The sequence below is a fragment of the Pleurodeles waltl genome, chromosome 7 (genome assembly GCF_031143425.1).
Source record: "Pleurodeles waltl isolate 20211129_DDA chromosome 7, aPleWal1.hap1.20221129, whole genome shotgun sequence".
NCBI lineage: Eukaryota > Metazoa > Chordata > Amphibia > Caudata > Salamandridae > Pleurodeles > Pleurodeles waltl.
Window position 1 is genome coordinate 632,260,102 of NC_090446.1, and position 15,677 is coordinate 632,275,778.

At 42.4% G+C, this 15,677-nt stretch overlaps 1 protein-coding gene across 4 annotated transcripts in view; it reads right to left on the reverse strand.

The window, feature by feature from the left end:
• The window catches only part of HTR4 (5-hydroxytryptamine receptor 4), a 1,500,331-nt gene that overhangs the window by 584,406 nt on the left and 900,248 nt on the right, over positions 1-15,677 (reverse strand). The window lies entirely within an intron of this gene.

Sequence of the window (15,677 nt, forward strand, 5' to 3'; positions counted from 1 at the left end):
GTCTGGAAGAAACTGGATCAAAGCTGATGAAAACAACAAGGTTTTAGTCAGTCTCCTTCGAGAAAACGAAAGACTGTGATGACCTAATACATAATCGGGGAGTGGTGAGACAGCATAACTTGGATGTGCCATTATACTCTATGGAAGTGACATAAAAATGTAATCAAATACATATGTAGTATATATTCAAATGTATTAATGTTAGAGTGGTGCATCAAAACGCATATTATTCAAGGTGCACTTATGAGTAGAAATGTAGAAAGTTATATATATGTTTTGATAATGGCATTAATCAACTGCAATATGATACATGTACTCATTTATGTTCAATATAGGGATTACGATATTGCAGTGTCATATATATATATATATATATATATATATATATATATATATATAAATATATATATATACATATATACAGTTATTCACCATTTAAAATACTTTTGGAACACACATATAGCCATGTATTCGACTGTGCAGTGAGTTGTATGTTAAGTTGACTCAAGTAAAGGCCTGAAATGCTTTTCATTGCTTACTTTCAACGTGGAGTTTGCTAATGTTGAATTTGTCTGTATTTGCAGGTGTGTCTGCACAAGTCTATTGTCAATGAAAGGCATGTTGTATATTTTAGATAAAGAGGGTATCAGAGGATATGTTGGCATTGACGGAAGCCCTAATGAACGGATGAAAGAGAAGAACTACTTTGTGAGATCCTGGAATACATGGAAAATGGAGATACGCCCTGGTCATCCTGGTGTTTGGTTCGTGGGATAAAAGTCTGATAGGAGTTACTAATTCCAAACTGCGCACCGAAGGTGGAAAACTACTGGTGATTATGATGTGGATTCTTGAAAAATCTACAATGTTTAAAGTGATGTTCATTTAGTTATTTGAGGCAGACCCTTTTGACCCTTTGACAAGAATGAGTTCCCTTGAGACTAAGGAGTGAAGATCTCTCTTCTACTGAGGTTTCAGTTATGCTGACACTTTTAAATATTATTCTTTTCCTGCATTTCCAGAGAAACCTTTAGGTTTCCCCATATCTTCTATAGAATCTATAGGTTTAACTAGTTCTCAAATGTTAAGACAGGAGGATCATAATTTGGACTTTGATCATCAAGTGCTTTTCCCTATCTTTCCTATTGCTGCAACAGAAATACTCGAATGCCTTGTGCTTTTACGATTTAATCTGATTCAATATTTAACTTAGCCTTTGGTTTGTTGTGTACTTATATAGCATTTTTCTGAGGGGCATTTACATAAGTCTGGCCTTGAATTTGTAATAAACTCTAGAACCTGAATTCTGCCTCTGGGATTTAATGTGTGACCAAACGGGTTTCACTGTTATTTAATTTGAAAGTATTGATTTGATTCTCCTTATCTTTTGGAACTCCTAAAAAGGTCCTTCAGAACTACAGAAACTAGAAAATGTGCCAGATGTATTCTCAATAACTTATGAGGTGCCTCTTTGGAGCAGGTGGTATGAATGCTCAAACAATGAAAGATTAACAAGGATAGACAGATGAAATAAGGGAACAGAGAGGAAGAATGCAGAATCAAGATGAAGGCCTTGTTCCAGCGCAGGTAGTCTTAAGAAAATAGCAGAAGTCGAGAAGGAGAGCACACAGGATTTTAAGCCATAAAGTTTGGCTAAGGCCATCAGTTTAGGGAAATGAGGGAAGGAATGTTGAGGTGGGAGACTGTTAGGAGAGGAGGAAGGGCTAGTAATGTTAGGCCATTGTTCAGGGCATACTAGCATGTGCAGATCAGCCCCAGGATGTTATTGGTAGCCCAGTATGCTCCCAATAAAGAGACATATTGCAAATAATTTACTGGAACCGAGCTCCAGCGCCAGGTTGGGGAACAAAAAGCAGTCCTGGCAAAAAATGCCCAAATCTGCCCTGCCAACCTTCTCTTCTCATTCTCTCGTTTTCCATCTATCCTTTCTCTCATCCCACTCTGATCTCTCCCCCTCTCTTTCCTTATTTTTCAATTTCTCTCTCGAAGCCCCTGTGCCTGCTTTAATTAATGTCATGAAGTTGGGTAACTGATGGAGCTACCACTATCCTTCCTGGGCTTCCAAAACCGTCCTCCTTTGGTCGGCCTAGTGGGAGAAATTGAAAAAAAGGCCAGCCCGCCCCTGTCTAGCTTAAACATTCATCACATGGAATTTTGGGTGACTGGTGTAAAAACAAAAACGCCCCGCCTATCTCGTCAGTCAGGCTCCCAGGAGAGCAGCAGAGCCCGAAGCAGCACTTTACTGCAGAGTGAAGTCATTTGGCACCAGCCAAAGAGCCCTTTCATGTGAAATAATGCACCTGTTTCGATATTACAAGCAGACAATCTAAACGCCCGGAACAATGGTTGTAAAAGCAGAGGATTTATTACAGCGCGAGCGAGGAAGTCTGGCTGCTGGCGGAATGAAGAAGAGCGAGGAAAGGGGCAGCAATAAGAGATGAAGAGAGACAGATGGTGGAAAGAACAAAGGGTTAAGAGGTGCATTTATGGAAGCAGAAAGGGCGTAAATTAGCGGATGTGCAAAAAAGAGAATAGGTGAGAAGAAGTGGTCGTGTGGAGAGACCGGAATGGGAGAAGGCACGCAGAAGAGAGAAAAAGGCGAAGGGAGTGAAAATGAGACCATGGAAGGAAACGAGAAAAGCAAAAGGAGGGAAAGGGTGCATAGAGAAGTGAAGAGAAGGACGAAGGAAGGGATGAATTGGGTTTAGGGGGAGGGGAAGAGTAGAAGTGCTGAGGATCGCAGAGAAGACGAGTCGGGGAAAGGTATGTGGGTAAGGAAGAGGAGAAGAACTGAAAAAGAAGTCGATGGGGAAGAGTGAAGCAAAGTGAAGCAGAGGCGAGGAGAAGAGGAGAATGGAGAGGAATGGTGACAAGGCTTAAGAAAGACCAAATATGGAGGCTGATAGTGGGAAAGAATGGAAGAAAATGATGCAGACAAGAATGGAGGAGAGAAGGGGAAAAGAAGAAGAAGAAAGGACAGATGAGGAAGGGAACTTAGATCTCATGAGGAGAGAGATGGTAGGAAAGAAATGGGAGGAGTGAATGAAGAAAGTAAAGAGAAATGACGAGGAAAAGGAACAGGAATAAAGGGCAGTGGCAGGTGCGGGGCAGTCATGGGGACAGAGTGGGGAAAACAATAACATAGAAAATAATTTGTAAAAAACGTACCTGTCTGCAGCCGGCTGCCCTGCTCCTCTTTTTCCCTCCAGATGGTTTTGGTGTCCCAGCACTCCCTGGGACACAGCACAGGCTCCCAATGCAATCCTGGCACTGCTCTCATGCAATACCTAGCATGAGAGCAGTGGCAGGATTGGTACGAGTGGCTTGTTCTGACACTCAGACACTGCATGGGAGTCTATGCAGTTTCTCCAACCTGGCTGTGCAACACAACTGGGTTGGAGAAACCGAAGTGCGCATGTCTGTTTGGACATCCTAAGACGGCTGACCAAACACACGTGTGCTCTTAGGTGCACTCCACTCCTCCTCCCCTTCTCCCTCCCATGGCATTGCCATACCCCTCCCTTTACACGTTGGCTGAGCCAGCAGCTCAAAAATAAAACAACAGTAAACTATAGTTCTATTTTTCAGCTACTGGTTCTTAGCTGGGGGGGGGGGAGGGGCGCTCCTTTGCCATTCGAAGGATCCACCCCTGATAAAGGACTTTTGTATAAAAAGAAGAGAAGAATGCCAATTTTTGGATTATGACCAGGGTAAAGAATAGTCGAGGTTGCACTCTACTGCAAACACTGTGCAGAGTAATTCTGTCACAAGCATTGTTCCTCTTTTTGTCCTCCGAAATAAGAAGGGTTGTGTGCTCAGTGCTGGAATTTCTGCTGTGGCTGTGAGACTATATACATTGTACATGAATGTCATAGAAAGGGCTTGAGGAGACGGAAAGGACTTCATAAGTGAGACCAGTGGGAACAAGGAGAAAAGGACATAAGATGAGGAAAAAAGGGTCAGACCAGAATATAGGATTGAGAGGAGTGGGAAGGCAGAAGGAGAAAATGGCTAAAAGGGGGGAGAAAAGGGCTGGAAAAGAAGAGGGAACAAGAAAAGAGGTCTTAACTGATATATATATATATAGGGATCCCCGTAGCTCCCCAACATTAGACAAAATGCTTGGTGGTGTCCCTCCCTATTCTAGAGGCACCACCAAGCTCTAAAAATAGAAAAAATAAAGCCCTTACAGTGCATTATAGCGTGCTCTTTTAAAGGAGCAGTTGGTGGGAGAAAGAGGTGGCCTGGTCGGACATGCATGCTCATTACACAAATAAGTTTGTGCTTTGGGTGCGCTTTATCGATAACTTATTTATAATATGGGATGGAGAAGAAACACAACTGCAAAAATACATTGATAAACTAAACCTTAAGGTGTTCAACATCCAGCTAACTGTCATTTGGAGTAAGACCAGTATTGAACCTTTGGATCTGCTGCTAGATGTGAATAGTGACATTCTCAACACACACATCTTTCTTAAACAAACTGCTTGCAATTCCATCCTCCGTGGCAAGGGTGTGCATCCCAGAGCACTTAAGGTGAGTATTCCCTATAGCCAACTACTGAGAGCTTGCTGGATTTTCTCTTCAGACACAGACTTTAAATAAGCATTTGCAATGCAATGTCTTGCATTTGTGAGAGTTAGAGCTATTGGTGTTGTAAATGGATATGTGGACTTTTTGCCACATAAATTGGTCCACCCTGCTTCCTAATTTGGTCATTTCCTGCTACATAATACCACTGAGCAAGCAGCTCTACAAGATCATGCATGACAAAAGTGAACTTTTAATGAGAAACAGTGAAAGAAGAATTGTGAAGGATGGGGTATCACAGCTCTATACAGTAATGAACAAAATCTGGGTGCTTGACTATAGCTTTGCTCTGACATTTTGTAAGCTCAGCATGAATGGGATGCACTGTCCTTTCTGTAACTGTAACGTGAAGTAACGAAGAAACAATGTGAAGTAACTGGTAGTTCTGCAAAACGCTCAGATACTGACCATTTTGCTGTGTAAAACTTGAAAGCACCATGAGTAAGCAACCGCGATCGGCAGTATTGGAGTGATTTGCACACCTACCAGTTACTTGTCATTGTATCTTTTGTTTTTTAGTTCCGCTCATGACGCTTTAAATTTTTATACAGCGGGAACTCGATTAGCAGTATTGGAGCGATTTGCATAAAGCGCTCCAATACTGCATATCGAGTTCCTACCATATAAAAATTGTAATCGCCATCAGTGCAACTGAAAAAAGTAACAATAACAAGTAACTGGTAGTTATGCAAATCACTCCAATACTGCCGAACAAGAGAAGGTCAAACTATAAGTAAAAGAGTAGTCCACAAACTGTCCATAAAACATGGACGCTGCAAAGGTTAACAGTATTTGGCTGGTGCTCTCAAGGAGGACTAAACACCGGAAAAGGCATGACATATGCATGCCTTTAACAAATGAAATGAAGGGGATTTTGAAATGCAAGCCCATGAACAAATTAAAGTGATGTGTGTGAGATGGACGTGGTTAAAGCCCAGAAAATAAATAACAACAGGTCGGAAGCTCTGAAGCGCTTGACCTAAAAAGAAGTAAAAGCTATAATGGAGAAATTTCTGGAGAGAGTATTGTACTACAAAATTCTTGATGAGGCGTACCAGAGGGTGCTGTCTAAAAACAGAGATGAATTATTGTTAAGAAGTGGATGGAGCAGAGTACATGAGTCTGCAACAACAGGAGACACTGACCCTGATCAATCCCAGAACCGGTTCTTTCTAGAACTCAGTAATGAGCATCACTATATAAAATATATACTTACACAGAACTGGCATGTCCGTCAGCATGATGAGAATATAAAATCCAAAAAAGGTCAACATCCCCAGGTTACCTATTGGAAGGCCAAATCATTGGGTATTATACTGACTAAAGGCATGTTCATTACTGATTAGAAGCAGAGGTGGGTAACCAAGACAAATTTAGGCTTATGGAAATGAGAACACTGTAAGGCATACTCATATGGCATTAATAAGAAAACATTTGAGATATTTGAGGACACACTTTGTGAAATAGCTGAAGAATCACATTTAACACTGACTTTATGGTCTATGTCCTCAAATGTGACTGTTGGATGAGAAATGTTGGGAGCACCATCAACAAAGAGAAAATCTGCATCCTACAGCCCCTTAGGGCCATAAAGAACCAAGATAGAAACTATCCAATGGGCAAATATTTATTGGAGGTGCATCAAGGGAACCCCAGTAGCTTGAGATACCACGGAATCAAACACATTAAAGGCCATCTTGGCAAGGGAGATTGGGAACTTGAGCTATGCAGAATTAAGGATGATTATCGAGTTGGGTGCTGAGAAACCCTGGGGCCATAACTTAGATGCAGAGCTGCTTGCTCATATTTAATGGTGGTGTCAACCAGGAAAGATACTGTGGAACGACAAGTTGAGATGAACAATGGCTGTTCCACTTGCTGCTTTTCTGTGTGGAACCTATTTATTTAAATGTGTCTCAAACATACTGAAATGTGATGGTTATCTCATTGAGATGCATATTAATCCCTCAGTGGTTCAGAAGAATGGAATATTTCTGCGTTTGCAGTTTATAGTTGATTAGTGTATGATGATATCCGGTCCTGTTTTAATATTGTTTGCACTATGATGATTTTACACATGGCATGAGATGATTTTTCAAGTCACACATTATTTGACTACTTTCCACCTTCATATGACCAATATCTGATAGTTTCAAACCACCACAGGCCCTTTTCAAACTATCATTTGGGCATTAACCTGTGAGAAGCATTGACTGCTTAAGATGAGGAGTAGAAGGGTCCCCTGTCAATATGGGAACACAAAACGACAAAGCGTAAGTTATCCTTGTTATAGACACACAATTTGAGGGTCCTGTAACAGTAAGAGATGCTGGGTTAGTGCTGCATTAGTACCTCTGCACTTTGGCACTTTACAGTAATTTCAGACACATTTTTCCTTGTGTATTGGCACTTAAGGACAAATTTGTTCTTGTGGGGAATGCTCTTAGAAAACTGGCATGAGCCCCTAAAAAAATTGTAGATAAATGATTCAGAACAACAACACTTTAGATATAGTGCCATTACTGTTACACCTGGGTAGAGCTATAGCCAGGGTCTGGAACAATGACTCTCCTCTTAGACACAGACTTAGATGTCTGAATGGTGCTAGGTTTTTCAATAGGATAATTTTGAGGTTCCCGGCAGTATGACCATATCAGGACCAGACACTTAGGGCCCAATTACGAGTGTGACGGCCGAGACCGCCACACTCGCAGTGGCAGTATGGACCGCTGCCAATGCGGCGGTCCGACTGCCACATTACAACCCTGGAGGTCGGGCTGCCAGGAAACTGCCAGCTCCACCAAGATCTCAGATCCCGGCAGTCTGGAGGTTGGTGTCAGTACTAATCTGCAAGGGCAGCACTGCAGGCAGCGCTGCCCTGGTGAATACGACCCCCCTTCCCCACCAGTGTTTTCATAGCAGCAGCACTGCCATGAAAAGGCTGGTGAAGAATGAGTGCAGGGGATCCCAGGGTAGCTCCTGCCTATGCACTTTGCATGGGCAGTGCTGGGGCCCCCCTGACCAGCACTACTGCAATGTTCACTGTCTGCCTTGCAGACAATTAACAATCCAAGGGTGCTGGTGCACCCTGCAGGTGACAGAATTGCAGCCAGCTCGATTATGAGCCAGAGAGAATGCTGTAGCCTGTTTGCCGCTAGACCAGCGGGTGGAAACTCAGGTTTCCACCTGCCGAACTAGCAGGAAACTCTTAATATAAGCAGCGGGGAGGTCAAGGCAGTGGCCATCCTCTCAGGAGTTTGGCAGATGGGCTTTCCTGTCCACCAAACTCATAATAGGGCCCTTAGACCCCATATACACCTTAATGTTGCTGCTATATATAGTTCTTTTGTTTTGAACACAACCTCATTCTACTTATACATAACTCGTAGTGCTTTCCTGCCATGAATTATTGTAATTGGTGAAACCTTGCATGATATTTGCACTTTATGACCATGCACTATGGCACTTTATACATATGTTAATTACTGCTAGATATGCTTGACACATGAGTTTACATTTTGTTGTTCAATGATTTATTTAAACAGTTACCTACAATGAGATGGCAGTAACAAAGCCAAGTTTGGCATTAAGATTATCCATACATATTTTATAAAAATATTATCAGTGCTGGGTATGTAATAAGACAAACACATAGGCCCTCATTACAACTTCAGCGGTCTTACAAAAAGACCGCCGAAGCTGCGGGTACCACTATACCACTAGTGCTGGCGGTATTTGTGGCTCCCTATTATGACTTTTCCGCTGGGCCAGAGGACGGAAACAGTGTTTCCATCCGCTGGCCCAGAGGAAAAGTCACATCAACATTGCAGCCGGCTCATAATAGAGCCGGCGGCAATGTTGATGTGCAGCAGGTGCAGCAGCACCCGTCAAGCATTTAGACAGTGAAATGCGTGATGGGGCTGTGCCTGGGGGCCCCTGCACTGCCCATGCCAAGTGCATGGGCAGTGCAGGGGCCTCCAGGGGCACCCGAGTCCCCCTTACCGCCAGCCTTTCCATGGCGATGTTTACCTCTATGGACAAGCTGGTGGTTGGGGACTCATAACTCCTAGGGCAGCAGTGCTTGCACCCCTGCCCTGGGGATTATGACCACTTGGTGGAAGCCTTGGGGTCAGTTGCAGGGGGCCGATGGTAGGGCCGTTGCTAATGCGCCACAGTCATAATACACTGCCGGTACACCGCCAGCCTATTGGCGGTGTTACCGCCGGTGTACCGCCGGCTGTCAGGGCTGTAATGAGGCCCATAGCCCTCTGCAGTACCCTTACATCAGGATCATGCACCTAGATACTTTACATATTTCAGGACTGATGCCATATGCTTGGAAAGGAAGATAGCCATATTTCTGTCATACTTTATCTAAATCACATTTTATATACATATATACAATGATTACTGTTGTTGGTACCTCTTGCAGCATTTGTACTATAGGACATTGCACTGTGGCACTTTACATATATAGTCACTGATGCTAGATATGTGGAATAGAGCCTTATACTTGCTATAAGTATTAAATATGACTACACATTTAGCTGCCACATGATTAATGAAAGAACCATTCAAAATTGGATGGCTAAGGAACATGGAAATACATATGTGTTCAGTAATATTATGTATGATAGCTTAATAAAGTAATAAATGCCCACATATGCTTTGCTAGAATATGATATAACTATATAACTTTCCTAGGATTTGCACTTCCTGACTGTGCGACTAGGGCCCACATGTTAATTTTCAATAGCTTTCACATGTTAGGTAATTACTTGAGTGATCTTTCAAATGTGGAGAGATCAAGTGGTGACTTAATGTGTAAGATCTGGCTCAATATAATTTTGTGGATGTACATGGACAATAAGCACAAAACCAAAGTTCTTATCAGGATAATATGTGAAAATGGTCAGAATATATGCAGGATATTATGTTGCGGGAAATTTATTGTGTGACTATCATGGCATCAGAAACTGGTCCTTATATATTTATAACAATTAATAAATTCAATTACAGTTACATTTTATTTCATATTTGTAAATTATGCATTGTAAATAGATAATACTAGATATAATAACTGACAACAATAATACAACAAACATATTACATTTTTAACATTTCCAACAGTTTTAAGAAATACAGTAGAATTGTTAATTTAAAAGTAAGTTAATGTTACTTTTAATTAAATTTAATTCCATTTTTAACTTCAGATAATGTAAATTTAACTCCCCATCCCCCAATAAAAAGACATTCACTACCCTTAAACCAAAGGGCCCCTTACTCCCCCTATACATTACCCATCACTGAACCTGAAAACTTTCATAATAGCCCTAAACATTACCCATACTTGAACCCTTAATTACCTTACTTCCCTTATATATACCCATTTCTGAGCTCTAAAAAGGACTAACTACCTTGTCCATGAGCCCTAAAAATCCTTAATATCACCCGGATTACCCATTCCTGATCATTAACATCTCCTTACTTCCATGTACTCTACCCTGTCTCGAACCCTAAGAGTTCCTTACTACCACTAAACGCTACCTATTACTAAATTCTAAAAGTTCCTTACTACCCCACACACTACCCACACCCGAACCATAAATGCTCCTTAATACCTCTATATAATATCTATCCCTGAACTCTAAAAGCTCCCTAGAACCCTACACTACATCCATTCCTGAACCCTTAAAACTCCATGCTACCCTTAAGCCCTATCTACCGGGAAACCCCCAAAACTCTTTACTATTCCTATAGTTTCAACACCAAACTATAATGTCATGTTCAACTCTAACTGTTGTGTTTTTTTTGTAATGGATGTCTATGTTTCTTTTTCTAATGGATGTTAAGATATTGTAACCTAATCTAAATGTAACATCAATTTTACATTGGTTTCTTTCAGTGATTTTTCTATATTTTTTTCACATATACCTATTAGGGTCTTTTTGAACTTCAAAAGCATTCACATTTGTCATATTGCTCTGCTGTTCTTTTCTCCTGCTTGCAGTCAGCAGGGGTGGAAGTCTTTTTTCTGATGCGCCCACTCTCACCAGTCAGTGGGAGGCAACTTATTATACTCCCAACACGCTGGGCCCCTGGAAGCAGCTTTGAGCTTTTTGAGGACAGTGATGCTGCTTCTTCTCATTCTCCTCCTTGGGAAAACTTCAGACTAACTTTATATATAAATATATATATATATATATATATATATATATATATATATATAGACACATATATATATATATATATATCAAACTTTAACTCTGTGTGTGTGTGTGTATATATATATATATATATATATACATATATATATATATATATATATATATATACTTATAGATCAAGTGATTAGCTTTACTCCTTTCGCCTCACGACGGATTGCTTTCACTCAGCGATATGCCGCCACGTCAGACACCAAAGTGGGTTGCGGAGAAAAGACAGCAGCACAACCAAATGCGTCGTGAGGGCATTCAAACTTTATAGTTTCATTTAATTTTCACAAAAATACAAGAGTGCAAGTGCTAATAAAAATGGTGAGGTGTTTCACCACACAAGCCTTCTACTGACCACCATATACAAGAATGAGAGCGATTTTTAAAAGGACTAAACCCAGATTTATATTTTGTGCCACAAAACTGTGCAAATGCAGTTTTGCGGCAAAAAGTATAGCGCCGGCGTGTGTCATTTCTAAAGTGCCAGCCGGGTGCCAAACATATGGAATGCTGCAATCCGATGCTAAGGTTGGGCTAGTGTCAGAAAAAATGACGTTAGCCGGGTGGGGGTGGCGATACTGGTGAAGGGGGGTTTGCCTCATAAAATAACACCTGGCTGGTTAGAGGCAGAAAAAATACCATTAACCAGCCTAGTGTCATTTCCTGACGCACAACCATCCATACCACATGACTCCTGTCTTATAAAATACAAGAGTCATGCCCACCACCCTAATGGCCAGCACAGGGGTCCTGTGTCCCCTGGGCATGGCCATTGCACCCAGTGCCATGCAGAGGGGCCCATTTCAGGGCCCCCAATGGCACTTAAAACATTTCTAAAAGAATACTTACCTACACTTACCCTACTTACCTGGGATGAGGTCCCCTATCCTCTGGTGTCCCTCTGGTATGGGTGGGGGTGTTCTTGGGACTTGGGGTGGGCACCTGTGGGCCCATTCCATGGTATTTAACCAGGAAAATGGGTCCACAGGTCCCCTAACGCCTGGCCTGACCCAGGCGCTAAATAATGGCGCTAAGCAGGCTTAGCACCATTATTAAGGCCCGCCTCCCACCCCTGCACCTGTTTTTACACGGGAGGATAAATAAGGGGCTAAGGGCTTAAAGTCATTTTTTGGATGGGAACACCTACCTTGCATCTCATTGACACAAGGTGGATTCACGCATCCAAAAAATTATGTTAACTCCTATATTTTGACGCTAGACCAGTCTAATGTCAAAATATAAATATGGAGTTAAGTTTGTGCCAAGTTTGCGTCAAAATAATTACATAATTTCGGTGCAAACAGAGAATAAACGTGCCCCTAAGTCACATCGCTTTCCCAAATCAATTGAAACCAAAAAGTTACTCAAAAGTTTTTTTTAGGAATCATAAAATAAGCAAATGGGCGGTTATCAGAGATAATTTTAAAATGCAATTCGAGAGTTCATTAGGATCATATCCACTTGTTATTAAAATTCATTAACCATTTTATACTACTAACACCCGATTATCTCACAACTAGTATTAGTGAAAGTACTCTAAGGTTGACTTCCCCCGGTTCTTAACACTCTACTCATTAACTTTTATTACAACTTTTTGGGATGTTAACCTTCAGAAATTGTTGAACAGTTAGAAACCCTGATTGGTCAAATCGTAGGGAAAGATTCAAGTGTTTCCCTTATTTGGGTAGGAGTTTTTAATATAGCTAAAAATCTCTTTAATGGGAGTAGAGCCTGTGGGATTGTAAATGGGAAAGGGGACTGGGTAATGCATTTTCAGCACACAGCCTACGGGGAAGTATTAACTAGGATAATGTTGGCTAATGACATGCTTTTTGCACCCGATCAAAGGAAGGGAAATGTCTTATCCAACTCAACCCTTGCATGGAGGGGTAAGGAGAGTGAAATTGATCATATTCTTATGTCAGACTTTCTGTCCCAATGGGCAATAAAATTCAAGGTTGCCATTCCCCATGGAGTGATCACTGCCCCATTTTGATTGAGCTGTCTAGTATCATGAAGACCCCTCTAACGAAAGAAAAATGTCTATCAGAAACAAAGGGCCCCATAGAAAATGGCAACAGGTGGATGCTAGCAAGATTTTGGGGGATTTAGGGCCAGATGTAGGTAGGTATACAATTGCGACTTGCAATTTGCGAGTCATAGCAACTCGCAAATTGCAACTCGCAATTCGAGATGCAGAAAGGTGTCTCAGACACCTTCTGCGACTCGCTATGGGGTCGCAAAGACCCACCTCATGAATATTAATGAGGTGGGTCGCAGTTTGCGACCCCATAGCGAGTCTAGGCACTCACAGGGATGGTGGCCTGCTGGAGACAGCAGACCACCATGTCTGTGACTGCTTTTAAATAAAGCAGTTTTTTTTTTCTTTTTTCAGCCCGTTTTCCTTAAAGGAAAATGAGCTGCAAAAAGAAAAAATACCGAAACCATTTAGTTTCGTTTTTTTCAGAGTAGGCAGTGGTCCATAGGACCACTGCCTGCTCTGAAAAATACTTTTTTGTGGCATTCACAAAGGGAAAGGGGTCCCATGGGGACCCCTTCCCTTTTGCGAATGAGTTACCATCCACTTCAAGTGGATGGTAACTGCGAGTTGGTTTGGAACCGCTTTCGCGGTCACAAAGCAACTCTACATCGCGATGCGGTCGCAAATAGGAAGGGAACACCCCTTCCTATTTGCGAGTCTTAATCACATTTTGCGAGTCGGTACCGACTCGCAAAATGTGACTCTGCATCGCGTAAGGCCTTTTGCGCCTCGCAAACTGCATTTTTCGCCGTTTGCGAGGTGCAAAAGGCTTCCTACATCTGGCCCATAGTTGGGACACATCTTAGAGATGTGAACTCCTGCTTATTGGATGCCACCACACCAGATATTGTCTGCTCGAATTTTGCCAAATCACGCTAAGCACAGCACCGTATTTACACTTTTTGTGGCTTAACGCCACCTTATAAATACAGCCCCTTCCCACACAGCACTGTGCGTGGAAGGGGTGTGCAATGGGTGTTGCTGTGGGTGTGCCATAGCAACACCCATTGCATTTTGATGCTGCCTCAGATTTATGAAATCTCATTAACCGGAGGCAGCGCCAAAATCTTGCGGCACCCCAAGGGGTGACGTTAGCAGGGTGCAACGAGGAGGAATACATTTATTCCTCCTAATTTTTTGCTTTTTCTATGTCTGCTGCATTCTGCTGCACGCATAGAAAAAGCAAAATGCCAGAAATTATTGTTTATGTGTGGGAAGGTGTCCCTTGCTGCACATAAGCAATCATTTGAAAATGATGCTTTGGCACTTCTGTGTGTGCTACATTGTGCAGCACACACAGAAGTGGCATACGCCATTAATGATTGTTTATGTGCAGGAAGGTACATCTTCCCGCACATAAACAATCACACCCCTCAACACAGACGCCCTTGCACGATGGTGCAATGATGCCTGTGTTGGCGATGGCAGCTAAATTTAGCATCAGCACAGGGGGAAAAACAGGGGTGCGCCGTATTCCCTTAAATACGGCGCATGCCTGCGTTTCTAAAGTGACGCAGCACAGGGCTGCCAATTTTGGCGCAGCACTGCGCTGAGCCACTTTTCTTTAAATCTGGCCCCTAGTTGTGTTCGAACCCTGTTACATCTGCTTAGACAATTTTGTCATGGTAAGGGCGGTAGTAGAGCTCTCCCACTAGGCTTCTTTTATCCACAAGTAGAATTAGGCGCATGGACTGTCAAACAGCCTACCCAGCAGAGTATTGTACAAGTTCAGGGTAATTGCAATGCTAACCGCGGAATTCCCACCCACAATGGATTCTCTTCTCTTGCTTCATTAGACCAGCTGGCTTGACTACTTCCCCTTGGGCATCATGTAGCAAACAGAAGTATCCATCCATCTTTGGTCTCAGCAGATGGGTAGAATTGTGAAGTTTCCCCTGTAGGGGTGATGAGCGTGTCAGCAAACGTAGAGTAACTGGATGTCCCCCTCTCAGTAACGGCCATACATAAGCCAGATTTTCTTCTAATTTCATGGAATATGGCAGGGGTTAATTCAAAGTTGGTCGATAATGATTGGATCTCCTTTGTTGGGAAGCATGATGTTTGTTTGCTCCAAGAAACCTGTGCCTTAAATAAGCTCTTTGTTAGTGGGTTTACTACTAACAGCGTAGAGGCAATTCCACCAGGACCTGGGAGGGTCTTATGATCTTGGTAAATAATAACATTGCTTGTGCACAAGAACCCCTCAAGGCAGATTTGCCCGATCTAATGGGTTTTGAGTTAAAGTTTCCTAGGGACTTGTCATTAATCTTACTGAACGTATATGCTCGTTCAATGCCAGCTAAGTGTGAGTCACCAGTCCTAAGTATGCTAGACAGTCTAGTGGAGTCCTACAAGCAAGATGCCAAAGTAATAGCGTCTGGCGATCTCAATGCCTCATTCGAACATTGTAATGCTCTCAAACTGGTAACTAAGGAAGAGGACGAGTCCTGGGGTGTCTCACATGTGGCAGGCAACCCTCAAAGTCATTTTACTAAGGGTGCCTTACAAGCAGCCTTGGTGGTTGCGCATGGATTGTGCATCTGCATTGGGAGAACCAGTTCAGATCCTGACAGAACACTTACATTCAGAAGAAGATGCCAGAGGAGTGTCATTGACTATATGTTGGTGGATGTCCAGTTGTAGCTGCACCCCAGCGACATGGAGGGGATGAAAACTACTGTTAGTGATATTAATCCCTTGGTTACCTCTTTCGGGCGGGAACAATTTTAAAGGACATCCTGTTTGGATTTGACAGTGCTGCCGGATCTTATTGTGACTAACTGTCATAGAGTAGCGTGGTCTAAAGT